The 16,927-nt window shown below is 43.2% G+C and overlaps 1 long non-coding RNA gene across 1 annotated transcript; it reads right to left on the bottom strand.

Moving 5' to 3' along the window:
• Positions 1 to 2,518: 2,518 nt before the first annotated feature.
• LOC125930179 (uncharacterized) lies at positions 2,519 to 14,826 on the bottom strand. The gene is made up of 3 exons (XR_007460102.1): positions 13,966 to 14,826; positions 7,251 to 9,421; positions 2,519 to 5,372 (listed from the first exon to the last, which is right to left on the bottom strand). It is a non-coding gene; the product is annotated as an uncharacterized LOC125930179 (long non-coding RNA).
• Between the last annotated feature and the right edge of the window lie 2,101 nt (positions 14,827 to 16,927).

Raw genomic sequence — 16,927 nt, 5'->3', positions numbered from 1 at the left:
AAATGCCTAGTAGTGCAATTGCTGGGTCCTAGGGTAGTTCTACTTTTAGTTTTTTGAGGAACCTCCATACTGTTTTCCAGAGTGGCTGAACCAGCTTGCATTCCCACCAACAATGCAAAAGAGATCCTGTTTCTCCACATCCTTGCCAACATCTGTTGTTGCCTGAGTTGTTAATGTTAGCCATTCTGACAGATGTAAGGTGGTATCTCATCGTGGTTTTGATTTCCACCTTCCTGATGATGAGTGATGTGGAGCATTTTTTCATGTGTCAGTTGGCCATCTGGATGTCTTCTTTGGAGAAGTGTCTATTCATGTCTTTTGCCCATTTCTTCACTGAATTATTTGTTTTTTAGGTGTTGAGTTTGATAAGTTATTTCTAGATTTTGGATACTAACCCTTTATCTGATATGTCATTTGCAAATATCTTCTCCCATTCTGTTGGTTGCCTTTTAGTTTTGCTGATTGTTTCCTTCACTGTGCAGAAGCTTTTTATTTTGATGAGGTCCCAGTAGTTCATTTTTGCTTTTGTTTCCCTTGCCTCCAGAGATGTGTTGAGTAAGAAGTTGCTGTAGCCAAGATCAAAGAGGTTTTTGCCTGCTTTGTCCTCAAGGATTTTGATGGCTTCCTGTCTTACATTGAGGTCTTTCATCCATTTTGAGTTTATTTTTGTGTCTGGTGTAAGGAAGTAGTCCAAGTTCATTCTTCTGCATGTCGCTGTCCAGTTTTCCCAGCACCGCTTGCTGAAGAGACTGTCTTTATTCCATTGGATATTCTTTCCTGCTTTGTCAAAGATTAGTTGGCCATACGTTTGTGGGTCCATTTCTGGGTTCTCTATTCTGTTCCATTGATCTGAGTGTCTGTTCTTGTGCCAGTACCATACTGTCTTGATGATTACAGTTTTGTAGTATAGCTTGAAGTCTGGGATCGTGATGCCTCCTGCTTTGGTTTTCTTTTTCAAGATCGCTTTGGCTATTCAGGGTCTTTTCTGGTTCCATACAAATTTTAGGATGATTTGTTCTAGCTCTGTGAAGAATGCTGGTGTTATTTTGATAGGGATTGCATTGAATATGGAGATTGCTTTGGGTAGTATCGACATTTTAACAATATTTGTTCTTCCTATCCAGGAGCATGGAATCTTTTTCCATTTTTTTGTGTCTTCTTCCATTTCTTTCATAAGCTTTCTATAGTTTTCAGTGTATAGATTTTTCATCTCTTTGGTTAGATTTATTCCTGGGTATTTTATGGTTTTTTGTGCAACTGTAAATGGGATCGATTCCTTGATTTCTCTGTCTCTTCATTGTTGATGTATAGGAATGCAACTGATTTCTGTGGATTGATTTTATATCCTGCAACCTTGCTGAATTCATGAATCAATTCTAGCAGTTTTTTGGTGGAATCTTTTGGGTTTTCCATATAGAGTATCATGTCATCTGTGAAGAGTGAATTTTTGATCTCCTCCTGGCTGATTTGGTGTATCCACAAGTTTTGATCTGTCATATTTTCATTATGATCCAGTCCAAAATATTTTTAAAATTTTTTGTGATTTTTTTCTTTGATGCATAAGTTATTTATGACAGTATATTTAAATATCCAAATATAAAGGATTTGAGTCTTTTGTTGGTGGTGTTGATTTTTAGCTTAACTACTCAGGATTCAAATGCACATTCCATATGATCTCAATATTCTTTTTCAAATTTTTTAATGTTTGTTTATTTTTTGAGAGAGAGACAAACAGATCGTGAGAGGGGGAGGGGCAGAGAGAAATGGAAACACAATCCAAAGAGGCTCTAGGCTCTGAGCTGTCGGCATCGAGCCTGATGCAGGGTTTGAACTCACAAACTGTGAGATCATGACCTGAGCTCAAGTCGGTTGGATACTCAACCAACTGAGCCACCCAGGTGTCCCGTGATCTCGATATTCTTTTTTTTTTTTTAATGTTTATTTTTGGGATAGTGCAAGTGGGGGGGGGGCAGAGAAAGAGGGACAGAGGATCCAAAGTGGACTCTACTGACAGTCTGACAGCAGCAAGCCTGATGTGGGTCTCGAACTAATGAACTGCAAGATCATGACCTGAGCCAAAGTCAACTGAGCTCCATCTAAATATTCTTAAATGTGTCCATCTCAATATTCCTAAATGTGCTGAGATTTCTTTTAAGGCCCATGATAAAGTTTTAACAAACAGCAGCTCCTTTATTGGAAAACTTAAAATGCACTCTTCTTCACAGATTAAAGAGATAATCATCAATGAAATTGTAAAATATTTTTACAGTAAAAATAATGCATATTAAAATTTCTAGGTGCAGTTTAGATTGTACTTAGCAATTTAGAGCTTTAAATAAAGTCCTCAAAATTAGAAATAAACAAGAAAAATATTGAAAAAGAAAAAATTCGATTTGAGGAGCTAGAAAAGGAATGTCTGATTAAGACTAAAAAAAGTAGAAGAAAACACAACACAAACACATACACCTTGTAATTTTTGCTACAGGATTATCTATAAAAGCCAAAAAAAAAAAAAAACCCCACCAAGTTTCAATTACCAGACAATGGATTCAGCATTGACAGCTGAAAACAGTTTCCCTTTACTTATAGATGCTGTGGTACATCTATTCACTGGAATATTATGCAACCATTATACATGTGTCTGTGACTAATTATTAACCTGGGAAAATGCCCAAGATACATCATTAAGTAGAAAAGATTAGAAAGCAGTCAGTTCTGTATTCACTCAGGTTCTTCAGGTTGTAAAGAGGAATTGATTCTGGCTAGAATAAGAAAGACAGAAGGAGAAAAAGAAAGAAAGGAAGGGAAGGGAAGAGCATGCCTTCACTGGAAAAAGGCTGGAAATTTTCATGGATTAAAAAATAAACCAACTAAGAATGAGGAAAGGGCAGAAACCAGTATAGTTTCCGGGATCTCAGTAGAAAAAAAAATTCCAAAGAACATTGTCTGAGTCGGTCTAGATTAGTCTAGATTGGATCAGATGTCTACACCAAAGTCAAGCAGGTTTGGTGTATCAAATAATGTAAACCCTGATTATTGGGATGTTCCCAGAGTAAGAAAAATGATTGCACATGTACCCAAGAGGTGTCTATCATGAGTAGGATCCCCTTTTTGTAATACAATATGTGTGGGCGAGTGTATGTGTACATCACGCAGTGATGGAATAATGAATGATGGTCACTCCCTTCTATACTTTTCTATGTGCTTCAGTGAATGTGTAGTAATTTTATATTTTATTTTTGTCTTATTTTATTTTATGAGAGAGAGAGAGAGAGAACTAGCAGAGGGGAGGGGCAGAGGGGGGGAGAGAGAGAGAGAGAGAGAGAGAGAGAGAGAGAGAGAGAGGTTGGGGGGAGAGAATTCCAGGCAGGCTCCATTCTCAGTGCAGAGCCCAATGCAGGCTTGATCCTACAACCCTGGAATCATGACCTGAGCCAAAATCAAGAGTCAGATGCTCAATTGACTGAGCCACCCAAATGCCCCTATTTTATATGTTTTAAAAAATGTGATTTTCTGTGTGGGGGAAAAAGCACTCATTTCACAATGTGCTAGCACATTTTATGAGACTCTGGACAGACCGGATGGCCAGAGGGTGCGAAGCTTTCATCAAATATTCTTAAGAAAGGAAAGAAACCACCAGCTCCACCTTCCTCTCAGCTGTCTCCCCCCCTCCGCGCTTCCCTGTCACTCACCCAAATCTGTTCCCTGATTCGAGAACAAAAAAGAAAAGGTTATTATCCTGTAGGATATAGGGCAAAAGCAAGGACAATAGACCCAAATCATCCCAATAGACGGAAACAGTTTTCAGCTGTCAATTCTGAAATCATCATCTGGTAATTTAACACTCTACAAAATCTGCAGTCTTTGACAGAGTCTATGCTTTTTTCTGCTACTGATTCACAGAAGATGGGCTTTGGTTGCTGTTTCCTCTCTTTTTCCCTGATACACACACACTGCAGGAAGCAAAAAAATGCAGATATTCTTTTATAATCTTTTAAGCATCTCTTCTCTGTCCTGTGCTACCTGTTCTGGCATTTTCCTGTGCATCCCACAAATGAATATTCATTTGACAAACACTGACCAACCTCTCCCTAAGATGGAACGGCTCAGGCTTTGCCATCAGCATGCCCTGGGTTTGAATTTTGGCTTTTTTTTTTCTCTGTACTATTTGCATGTCTGAAAGAAATCATATGACTGCACAAGCCTGCGTTTCCTAGCCTGTGAAAGGACTTTGTGAGGAATAACTGATAAGTATGCTAGGTTCTACCTCATACACATCCAGACTAGTTAGCATGTCTATCTCTCCCTCCAGATTATCCAGTTACACGAAGGAATTACAGCTTCCTCTTCGTTTGCCCAGGCCTAGCACAGTGTGTGTTAGGGAGGACAAGAAGGAGAAGGAGGAAGAGGAGGAAGATAGAAACAAGGACTACCATTTGTTGAACTGTACCAGGCACTACACTAAACATATCAAATCCTTTTACTTGTCTGTGCCCCAACTCTACCCCAACCATGTTTTAGTGATCTCCTATACCTTTTGTGCCTAAAACAGCGCCAGTTACACAGTGGGACTCCTATAATTTTTTGTAGAATTAATGCATGCAGTCCACCAACCACACACCCTTAGATTTAATCAACATTTCCTCATTTCAAAAGTACTCTTCCCAATAGAGACAAAGGCAGCAAGAATTCACATGGTAATGTTGAGCTGTTGAAGAAACTGAGGCACAAAGTTATTAGGTGGCGCATCCACCCTCAAGTCGATGGGAAAATATCATGCTGTGCTCCCATATCCATTCCCTACCCAGTCTCCAAGCAAAAAAAAGAACAGAAAGTCCCTGGGTGTGAGAAGACGAGTAAATAGCACTCATGCCTAGGATGAGCATAAGAACAAAGGAGGCCATTCACCAACTTCATGGAACAGAGAGGTTCAAGGTGAGACAAGAGGACTCTCAAAATGGAGGTGAGATTCCTACTTGGGAACCCCATATTCAACCTTAAAAGCCAAGGAGTGAATTGCCCTGAGGGGGAGAAATCCCAAAAAGTTAATGGTGAGCACCTGTCTGGGGGCTCCCAAATGGGTCAGTCTTCAAGGGCACCTTCTGATCCCCAAGGGTGGCCACCATGGGCATCAGTGAGCACTTGCACTTTCCTTGCAGGTACGATAAATAGAACTTTTTTGTTTCTCAGATGAGTTTGTTTCTGTAATTCCAGAATGTGCTCAGGCTGCCCAAGGGTGTTGTGTCAGAATGCAGATCAGGTTTTATTCCAGGGCAGAAGCTGCTCTTCTTTTTATAAAAATGAAACAAAACAAAAAAGATTGAAGAAAGCGATCAAAATCTTGTTGGCTCCTTTTATGGAAGAAGAACTCCCTGGAAAAGTAAAAACAAAAACAAAAACAAAAAAAAAACCAAGGGGACTACTTAGAAGTAAGCGCTGCGAATGAAATTTAGGATCAAGAGTTCCCACAGGTGCTCAGAGCCACCAGCTTCCCATCAGAATCATCTCTCTGTCAGATAGGACAACCCTGATGGCTCCTACACAGATCTATGCCAGTAGCACAAGCCAGTGGCTAGGCCTGTGTGACCGGAACACACGACTGGAAAAACAACCCAAAGTATCATCTGCCCAAATAAGGGCAAAATATAAATAATGGGTCAGCCAAGGGGGCCTTCCATGGTTCTACAAAAGAGCTTTGTGGCTCCATTTGGTGCCATGTATGAAGCACCAAGCATCAGGGATTGTGTTCTAGGGCCAGAACTAGGTTGAAACGAGTCCTGAAAATTCAGTATTAAAGTAAATCATATTCACATGCAATATTTTTAAAAAATTAAAATGTAAAATCTGCTGCATAAAACAGTAGAAAGGTTACTCAAAAAAAAAAAAAAAAACCCAACAACAACATAGAGGGGTGCCTGAGTGGCTCAGTCAGCTGAGCATCCAACTCTTGATTTCAGCACAAGTCATGATCTCAGAGTCATGGGATCAATCCCCGTAATGTGCTCTCTGCTGAGTGTAGAGCCTGCTTGGGATTCTCTCTCCCTCTGCCTTTCTCCCCCATTTGCATGCTCTCTCTCTCTCTCTCTCTCTCTCTCTCTAAAAAAAAACAATTAAACAGAATTACCACATGATCCATCAATACCACTTCTAGGTATATACCGAAAAAGAATTGAAACAGAGACTTGATAAGTTCCTTGTAACCCCGCATCCATGACATTAGCCCAGAAATAGAAACAACTCAAATATCCATTGATGACTGAATGAATAAACAAAATGCGTTGTAGACCTACAATGGAATATTATTCAGCCTTAAAAAAAAGAAGGAAATTCTGACATGTGCTAAAATACAGATGGACCTTGAGGACATTCTGCCAAGCGAAATGGGCCAGTCACAAAGGGACTGTGTGATTCTACTTCCGGGAGAAGCCTAGAGTAGTCAAAGTCACAGAAGCACAAAGTAAAAGTTTGGTTGCCACGGAGGGCTGGGGGAGCAGTGGATGGGGAGTTGGTGTTGAACAGGGACAGAGTTTCAGCTGAGGAAAATGAAAGAACTTCTGGAAATGGATGGTGGTGATGGTCTCACAACAGTGTGAATGCACTTAGACCACTCACCCGCGCACTTGAAAATGGTTAAAACGATCACTTTTGTGTTACACATACTTTACCACAATAAAAAAATGGAAAAAATGGAAAAAGATTAATGACAAACAAAATGCCAACATTTTAAATAAAGACAGGATCAACATTTCTGGTCTTTCCTTTTGCCTGAGACTCCAATATGGATCCATAGAGCACTGTTACGGATCCAGTCTTTCTTTAAAACGTCAGTATTCTGTTCACTACCGATTATTTTTGAATTGTGATTTTTGCAAAGATTGCCTTGAAATATTACTTATCTTGCTTTCTGAGACTCGGGGCTCCCCATTAAATCTTGTGACCCAGGAAAGTGTCTCACTCTCCTCACCTACCTCTCCCTGGGCCCCTGTATCTTTCCATTGCTTTGCCTTGACATCCCTAGCACTTCTGCATTTCCATTTAGGCTCTAACCTCTTTCTGTTGTGTCTGGACAAAGAGAAGGGACCCAGAAGCTGGTGCGTCTGGGTCATCAAAGTCATGTTTTTGTCTGTGAACCTTCCTGATGCTCCCTGGGCTCATCACTGACCATAATTTGGGCTTCTTTCACAAGCCAGTTCCCTCTCGCCCTAATCCCGTCATCACCTGGAAACTTTCAGCCTGTGACCCCACATTACCTTTAGCAAAAGGCCCTGCAGAGCTCCTGTGCCAGCTGTTTTTTTCCTCTTCTGGAGGAATTGATTCCTCGTGATCCTCTGAGCTGTAATCTCATCGGGCTGGAATAACTTGACACTCCCATTCGTCTGAAACAGAAGTCGTTTGTCTTCCAAACCTCAGGGCTGGGGTTGTTGTGAATTCCACCCATTGGCCTCCTCTTAGGGGACTGTGGCCACTTCATCAGCTGCTTTTGCCTTGCCTCTGAGAGATCCAGGACGAGCAGGGACGAGAAAATTCCGGAGCAGGAGTGAGTGAGAGCGGCAGGCAGAGACCATTCTTAGTGAGGGTACCTCACCTCCTTAGAGGGCACCTGGCTCACACAGCCTGGCCTGGGGCCCAGACAGAGCTCAGACAAGGGTCTGCAAACTTCACAGGAAGCATGACTGCCAGCAATGATGCCGGATCTTGGGTGAGTGCGTCATAATAGCAGCACATGTCATTGTCATTAGAAGCCGCACAACAGTCCATGGAGCACCAAGTGAGGGGTAAGGTAAACTAGAACCAAGGCCAACCCTACCCCTTAGCAGCTGTGTGACCTCAGGCCCTTTGGGCCTCAGTGGCTCAACTCCATGATGGGGATAAAAATGGCCCTGGCTATTTCAAAGGGAGGCTAAGACAATGAGCTCCTCATTGTGGAAATGTTTGAAAACTATAGTGCCAGAAAAACGTAGTATGTTATTTGATAGTTATCTAACCAAAAGCAATGACTAGGAACTTTTCAAAATGAAACCCCAGACAAGGGATTGACCCCTTTGTGATACACAAGGCAACATGGGCCAGAGTTTTGAAAGGATTTGTGCTGTGGCAGCAGAGACCCCAGGAAGAAGGAGTAAGGGCCCAGGCGCCTTGTTCCTTACACCCTTTTGCTTCATGGGACTACAGACCAGCTATGGGCTGAAAAGGGGGAGATATTGGCCAGGAGAAGCATCATGACCCAGAACACCCTGGAGGAGCCTGGGCTGCTGTCCTGAGGACAGCCAACAGAGCATGCAACGGCAGCAAGACTGAACCAGCATCTCTTCCAGATTCATCCCGGGGCCTACAGTAAAGAAGGGGTCCAAGGGTATCCTGCTTAGAGAAGAGGAGGTACAATGCATCATGGTTCCAGGGATCAAGGACGACCAGAAAGTTCCCGTGTACCTGGGTACATCGCGGGTGACATGCTAAGAGCATATATATCAGCAGAGCGTGTGGCCAAGCATCATAGACATTTTTCTTTTTTGGTTACCCAGCAAGAAGTATGATTAGGGAGTATGATTGGAGTGTGATTAGGGTTGTGGTCCCAGCGGATGCCTCATCTCTTGTTTATGCCTGCTTTCCAAACCTAGTTCTAGAACCTTCCCTAAGGGGTCTTTGGCCAATCTAACCACTGGTCAATAAATCTCTTTACTCTTTAGGTAAGTATAAGTATCATCTCTCATTTACCTTGATGAATTCTGGGTGATTCACCAACTAAAAGACACATCTCACAGGCCGACACCTGCTAATCCCTGATACGTGCTCAGCAACACCCCTGGCAGCAACCCCGCTCACCCTGGCCCTTGGGTGACCAACGCAGTTTCTCGGGGGCCCCGAAACAATGAACTGGGGCACTGATGCAAGGAATGTGCCCCGCTGCTCCAGTCACATAAGGCAAGAAGAAAATCTCCCTCAGATGAGGAACAAAAAAACAAGTATCTAGTCCGTGTCAGAAGTTTAAAGACATTTCATATGTTGGATCTTATGTTTCAGTGGGTTTTATCTTAATAAGAGAATTCTTCTACGTAGTGGCTTTGGCCAGAACCTGGATTAACAGAACTTCTAAAGGTTAGAATGTATTCCTGGCACATGCTACCTTAGAGTAAATAAATGAGGGCTTGGCTTGCTGAGTCAGAAGCGTTGCCAATTCCTGAGTCAGGAAAATGCCAGAGTCTTCTGGCCATTGAACAGAAAGACGGTTCAGCAGAAAAGAAGGCTCATCTCCTCAGCGCTAGGCCTACTCCTTGACTTAGTCATCAATGACACACTGAGCTCCAGGTAGGTACACGCTCTCCAGCCCCGAGCTTGGGGCCTCAGGAAAGGAGGCAAACGGTGTCTTCACCATGTCTTTTCCTCCCATACAGAATGTGGACCGAGGAAAGTGGTCTGGTTTCTGTTGAGAGAATAGCACAAAATCAAGTGTAATCACAGAATCCTAAAGCTGGAGGTGGTGTAGGCAGGTAAATACTTAACAACGAGCTCTCAAAAAAAACAAAAAAAAAGGTAAATGCAAGTATATACATCCATAGGGATGTTGTAGATTTTGCTGATGTAATGCACATTTACAATACACGATTTATAGATAGTAATAAAATACACAACGGTCTTGCCTGCAGGTTCCACAGCTATTTTTTGCTGAACCTTGTATCTGTAGTCCCGCTGTGGTCGCAATTCCACCATGATTCGACCCGTAGACTTGCATCTCAATCTGCTAACTCTCCTCCCCCAAAATGTATTGTTATTAAGTAGGAGGAGATCCACTGATAAACTCACTTTTGTGCCAACTATGTTCGCTGAACAAATTCCTCTCTCCCCTTCAGCTCTGGTCATGACGGACTTTGAAAAAAACCTTTTTTTAATGTTTATTTATTTTTGAGAGAGAGACAGAGAGACAACGTGAACAAGGGAGGGGCAGAGAGAGAGGGAGACACAGAATCCGAAGCAGGCTCCAGGCTCTGAGCTGTCAGCACAGAGCCTGACATGGGGCTCGAACTCACAAACTGTGAGATCATGACCTGAGCCGAAGTTGGATGCTTAACCGACTAAGACACCCAGGTGCCCCCGGTCATGACAGACTTTTAAGCTTAACCTGCATTATTAATATTCCCTCCTTTAAGTCTAGAAAATAATAAGTCAAGCCCAGATTCAGAGCATTTTCCAGGTTCCTTGGTGTTAATACTCCCATCGTGGCCAATTTCCAGCAACCAAAGTGCTATGACCAACCACTGAGTCAAGAAGAGATGGTCCATAACTCGACATGACATAGTATTTCCAAGATACAGATACAATTAATGTAAAAAGAACTCAAGGGCATAAATAAAATGTAGTACAATAATTAGGCAGTGATGTGTTTTGAGTATTTATTGCCTTTAATAAAGCTATTATTTTTTAAATTTATAAAATTCTTCATAATGGCTCTATTTAACAATCAACTCCCAAAATTCCCAAGGGCCTAATTAGCTTTCAAACGCTGGTACAAGCTGACCCCAGCACACCCCTAGCTGGAGAAGACCTGGAGAGATCTATTTCTACATCTGTTTCTCCACATACACAAACTATTTGGAGACGGGAGGTAGGGAAGGGGGGATATTAGGATCAGGAAATCGAATCGCTCACATAGACGTCCTGTGTATTCGTAACAAAATTCTGGATGTTACAAGGGTGGAGTCTGAATTTTGGGGTGACTGCCCTGGCCTGAAGCCTCCAGCTCCCCAGTGCCTTTGTGGATCTGACCTATTTTCAGACGTGCCCCCCCCGCCACACACACACATACACACACACAAAAAGCTGATTTATTCTCCACTTGCCAACTTTGGGTACTGCTTGCACAGACCTCGCTCTCTCCCTGCAGGCACACCCTTGGTTTTGACAGCATTTCCCATAACTCTGCAGGTCCAGAATGACACAGCTGGAGATGATTTTGAAGTCACTTCAAGCTAACCAGCCGACCCAGCAAAAGCAGCAAAGACAGGCAGGCAAGGGCTGGGGCTAGAATATAGTTATGCCTCGACAGCCAGGGAGAGACCAGTTAGGAAGTAAAACGGGAGAGGATTTGCTCTACGGACAAAAATTAGCATTTGCTTAACGGAGCCTTGGCCGGAGCTCAGTTGGAGGGTGTGCTTTTGGCGGTGCTGGGAGGACCCAGGCACTTTTCTGTCCTGTTTGTAGCGGTAGAAGTCCGTATGGCCTCTACGGAAGCCAGTTTGACAGTGACTCTCAGGGTTTTAAGTGCACGTTCCCTTTGCCCCAGATGCTCAGGGGGATGCATTATAACATTGTGTGCGTTAATAATGACACTGAATTGAAAACAAACTCAAAGGCTATGAAGCGGCTTGCTACATGTAGATTTGACAACAAATCCAGGTACAGGAATACTATACAGCTACCAAAAGGAATATGGCAGCTTTTTATTACCTGTTGCACAATCTGGAACATGCTGTTAACTGAAAAAAAGGGAAGAACCCTGTATGCTACCATTTGGATGTTTTATTATACACGTCGATGTGCATAAAATATCTTTGGAAGGATGCACCAAGAAATGGGGCACAGTTTGCCTCTGGAGAACTAATAGAGGCCAAAAGTGGAGAAAGACATCCCATAACACATTACAGTTTTGTATCACGTATTATCTCATTTTTAAATTTTTTTAAATTTTTTAAGTGTGTTTATTTATTTTGAGAGAGAGTGTGCAAGTGGGGGAAGAGCAGAGAGAGAGAGAGAGAGAGAGAGAGAGAGAGAGAGAATCACCAGCAGGCTCCACACCGTCAGCGCAGAGCCCCGTGCAGGTCTCGAACTCACGAACCCCAAGACCACGCTCTGAGCTGAAGTCGGATGCTTAACCAACTGCGTCACCCAGGCGCCCCTAATTTCTTATTTTAATTCCAACATAATTAACATAGCATTAGTTTCAGGTGTTCTAGCTTCAAATCTTTCACGAAATTCGGTCCACACCTTTCGGAGTCTCAATTTTCTTGTCCATAAAATGAGGGGTAAGGTGGGACCACACCATGGCCTTCTCTGCACACCTCTCTGACCCCTTGACTTCATGTACCCGTGCTCACCGCCCAGCAGTCAGTGATGTGAGCACTCGCCCATGTTCCCTGCTTTCCCACAGAATAACTGAAACCTCTAGACTGTTTAGACTGCCTTCACAAATATAAACCAGAAGTTTCTACCCAGAAAGCTACCCATTCTCCTTCATGAGCCAATGGAAAGTTGCCTTCCCTCAAAGCAGCATTTCTTAGTTCAAAATGTCAGTCCACGGGCCCCACCCCCAGACATTCAGATTCAGCAGGTGTAGGGTACAAATTCGAGATAGGTTTCTCCTTGTACCACACTTGGAAAACTGTGGTCTTAAAGAACAATGCTGCATCACAGAATAAGAATTGTAAAGTCCATTCCCTTTTTAATGCAAACAAGCTATTATTCTGTAATGGTTATTTAAAAAAAAACAAACAATAATAAGAGCTTTGAGGCAACCAATCTCCACTTAAAGCATTGCAGCACAGAACTGCACGCTAAATAGTAAAATTGCATTTCAAAACATGATCAAACGTCAGCCTAATCAGCCAGGTGTTAGAGGCTCAATCACAAGCCTCAAAACACGTAATCAAGTATCAGTAAGCAGGTGTTTTAAGTGAAGATTGAGATAAACAGTGGCCTTTGTGGATATTTAGAAGGTTTTGCAACATTAAAATGGAGTACCTCACACTCAAGCCAGCCGACTTCAGAAGCTTCTGGGCTGAATAAACCAGGCAATAATTAGCACTGGAGATTTCAACTGGATTGCAATCAAAAGCTTTGAGTCTCATTGAGGAAATCTGTGCCCTTCCCTTTATTTCTACGACCTGTAAGGTGTTGCCCTTGTGGGTGATGACGTTTTTAAAAATCACCAGGACGTGTTTCACTTTGTTCCGACTGAAGATTTTGATCCCTTTAGAGAGAATCGTGTGCAAAACACAGACATGCATTCGGCGCCACAAAGCCAGGGACCCATCCCACCTGTTTCTCCAATGTGACAAGTTTAGGACAGGGAGGTCTGAAGATACAGCAAAGTTCCTCTTTAGAAATTAATTTTGGGCGCACCTGGGTGGCTCAGTCGGTTGAGCGTCTGACTCTTGATCTCAATTTAGGTCACGATCTCACAGATTGTGGGTTTGAGCCCCATATCGGGCTCTGCGCCGACCGCACAGAGCCTGCTGGGAATTTTCTCACTCCCTCTCTCTCAGCCCCTCCCCACTTGTGCTGTCTCTGTCTCTCTCAAAATAAATAAATAAAAACTTTTAAAAAATTAATTTTTGTTTCCACACACATTCAAAATGGCTTCCCATGGGTCCAATAACTAGTCCAAGATAGCCTCGTGAAAATCAGTGGGGCCATTTTTTGTTTGTTTGCTTAATGTTTGTGTATTTTGAGAGAGAGAGCACGCGCAAGAATCCCAAGCAGGCTCCGCGCTGCCAGTGCAGAGCCCAACAGGTGGCTCAATCCCACAAACCATGAGATGATAACCTGAGCCGAGATCAAGAGTGAGACACTCAACCAACTGAGCCACCCAGGCACCCCTCACTGGGGACAGCTTAAAGTGACCATCCTCGGTTGAAGCTCCCTCTTTAAGACCCAGTGCTAATCAAACCAGCGTGTCACGTAAGCAGAGTGGTTTGTGTGTGTGATTTATCTTGGCAAGTGCCAAGCAGGGGTCCCTGCTTAAAAGTGGAGCTCATCAATTTCTGTTAATTCCCCCTGATCATGAGTAGCCATTTAGCTTTGAGAGAATTTCTTAAGCTTCGATTCCGATTGGTTTTCCCTCTTCCCCTGGCCTTGAATCACCACCAACATATTGGTCTCAGTTCTTCTAATTTCATCTCCTACAGTTAAAGGAGCTGCAGCCACATTTGGTCATACGTGATACCCACTCAGTAAAGCCCCAATCATCCTTACCATTCATCAGAGATAAAAGGTGTCTGAGACATCAGAAAGTTTTATTGTCGATCCCGGACACCAACACACTCCTCTGGAACAAAATCAAGTTTTATCAGGGGTTTTGAGCCTGTGGATTCGGTGTCTGAACAAGCCCAAAGAACTCCATTCTGCCCTCCCACCAGTTTCCGAAAGCCGGCTGGTAATTACGGACCACATTAGGACTTGTCGTTCACATCATCTTCCTCTTTCGAGCTGTAGGATTCAGCAGGGTGCTGGTTAGTGTAGAGCTGGGGCTTCTATGACTCAGGACATTCAAACCTGAACTTGGAGTCTATTTGCAAAGATAAAAAGTTTCCCTTCTAAACCAGGAAGCTGGCTATCTTTGGGCTTTTCTGGGGCTCCTTTGTCCTGTGATATGTACTCTCTTTGGTGTATGTACTCTGTCATCTTTCCTCTCCCAACAGCGACAGCCGGGGGGAGTGTTAACCTCCACTTATCCATATGCAGGGGGGCTCATCTGCCCTGTCGGCAGCCTGTGCCATTGCAGTAGGTGTTACAACTTCTAGCTGGACTGGAAATTCCCTCACAAGTCCTGAGGGAATCATACGAATGATTCAGACCCATTCAGTCATGGTTTTTCCTCTTCACTGTCCTTCAATAAACCTCTGGCCTCCTATTTCATGGAGAAAATAGAAATTGTTGAATGGAAGCCTTGTTAATTCCTTGCCCACTTCCTCTAATCTAAGAACTGCCCTCTCCTGTCCCTCCTGTCTCATGGGAAAGAAGTTTTCCTTTCCTTCTAGACCAATTCCCCACCAAGGCTTTGGCCCCCAAAGCCAACAGCCTCTCTCTCTCTCTCTCTCTCTCTCTCTCTCTCTCTCTCCCCGTGTCCTCAGATTCTCCTTCTGTGTTAGGGCTGGCTCGTCGCCATTTGCAAGTAACAAGGTGTTAAATTAGAAGTTGGGACTGAAGCACTGAGATAGAATAAAGACTGTATTTCTCAAAGACTGTGCTAGACCAATGCCAAATCTCAAAGTAGGATAACCAAGAATCAGTATTTTGACTTTTAAATTCCCTCACTCACATGGAGGATAAAAAGAGAGGAGTGGGGATTCCAAGGATTTCAGGGTAGAGTCAGTATAAAGCTGTGGGTCTCATCCCCCAAAGACAGAAGGATGAAGGGGGTGTCTGCCTTCTCCTGAAGCCTAGTGAGAAAGCTTTCGTAGAACCACTTGGAGAAATTAATGTGTGTCCCCTGGAGTTGGGGGTGCTGGAGGGACTGAGACCTAACACATGCCCGAGGAAGTCAGACCACCCCCTGGCAGCTGTCAGAAGGCTGGATCTAAAGACTGAGTTCAATCCTGGAGACCAAACTTAAGAATCCTGCTCAGGAAAAGTCTACCTGGAAAAGAGGACCCCATAAGTAAGAGATTGAGCAGGCTCGGGGTGGGTAGGTGAAGTTTGAGAGTGAAGCAGCTTCACAAGGCCAATGAAGAGTTGCCACTGGAAGGTGAGCTTTCAGGGAACCCACGGAAATGCCCGGTGAGGGTCTAGTATGCACACCTGCTGACCCAGACAGGGCAAAGCCATCTTACCATACAGCCAGCCTCACCTCTTGTCCCTCTGGCCCTTACTCCTTCATCAGCAGTCAGGGAATGAGAAGAAAGGTTAGGTGGGGAGAGAAGAGAAAGGCACCATGCCAGTGCCCACCACCACCACCACCACCACCACCACCACCACCATCATGGCAAGGGAGCAGCTGGGAGAGGAGAGAAGGTTGAACTGTAAACCAGGCCCAGAGTGTTGGTTACGATCTTGGGGCAGACATTCTAAATTTAGACTGAGAACGGGTCCTAACATGATTCAGAATCTTCTTTTACATAAGAGGAACCAGAGAAATGACCGGTGCCTGAAACACATTTAGAGGGATCGTGGAATACAAAAATAAGACTGCTGTCAGTAAAACTCAGTTTGAGTGCTAATGTTCCACACATACGGACAGACACGTTAGAGAAAGGAAGCACAAACCTCCCCTTGACTCTACATCGACTTCTAGCTTTGCCCCATCTTTTCCCTCACCCTTACTCAGGGTTATTCTAGGAGTGTTTCCCTCCCCCTGCGTCTACTTCATCATGCCCCACAGCCATAGCTTCTGGCCTTTTATCACTGCTCAGAGACATCTCTTGGGTAAGATTACCACTGAAAACTTTTAATTTTTTTCTCATTTTCTCAAAATAAAATGTTCTTATTATAAAAGTAAATATGCTTGGTACAGAAAAATCAGCAACTTGAAGCAACTAAAATCAGCACTAAAAAATAAAACCCATAAACCCATCCACACCAGGTCAACCACTGTGAGTGGGTTGATGCAGATCCTAGACTACTCCATGCATATAGACGCGTGTAGATACGGACACACACACTCACATGCACACACACACACACACACACACAAACCATTTGAGTTATTTCAAGTGTTTCATTATTACAGCAACGCAGATTTAAATAGACTTGACTGCATAGGCAGACATGTGTACTACTTAAAATACATACATATATATATATATATATATATATATATATGTATGTATAAACTTGATACTTGTTTTTGTAAGTATGTAGCAGGTTTAAATAGAAGTTGCACAAACAAGCAAAAACAGGATTATGGGAGGTGCAAACAGCTGATTTACACGGGTACAATCCTTACCCAAGCAGGTCTTTTTACATAGTGAGCCTGTCAAATCAGAGTCCACAGTTTCATCTTCTTCACTTAGTCTTTCGCTGTTTTATCTCTGCCTCTCTTACATAAATCAAAACTGTTTTATTCTTCCGGCTGCTTCTGTGTTTTCCAGAGATTTATGAAAACACTGGCTTTTGTTATTAAAGAAAGGGCTCTGTTGCAAGTTGGCACATCCGTTTACATATCAGAAAACAGTGGGCAGTAAAGAGATGTGTATCTAACGCTTTACCAAATAGTAAG

This window comes from Panthera uncia, chromosome A2, assembly GCF_023721935.1.
Source record: "Panthera uncia isolate 11264 chromosome A2, Puncia_PCG_1.0, whole genome shotgun sequence".
NCBI lineage: Eukaryota > Metazoa > Chordata > Mammalia > Carnivora > Felidae > Panthera > Panthera uncia.
The sequence above is the reverse complement of the archived record's forward strand: the minus strand, read 5'-3'. Positions and strand labels throughout refer to the sequence as shown.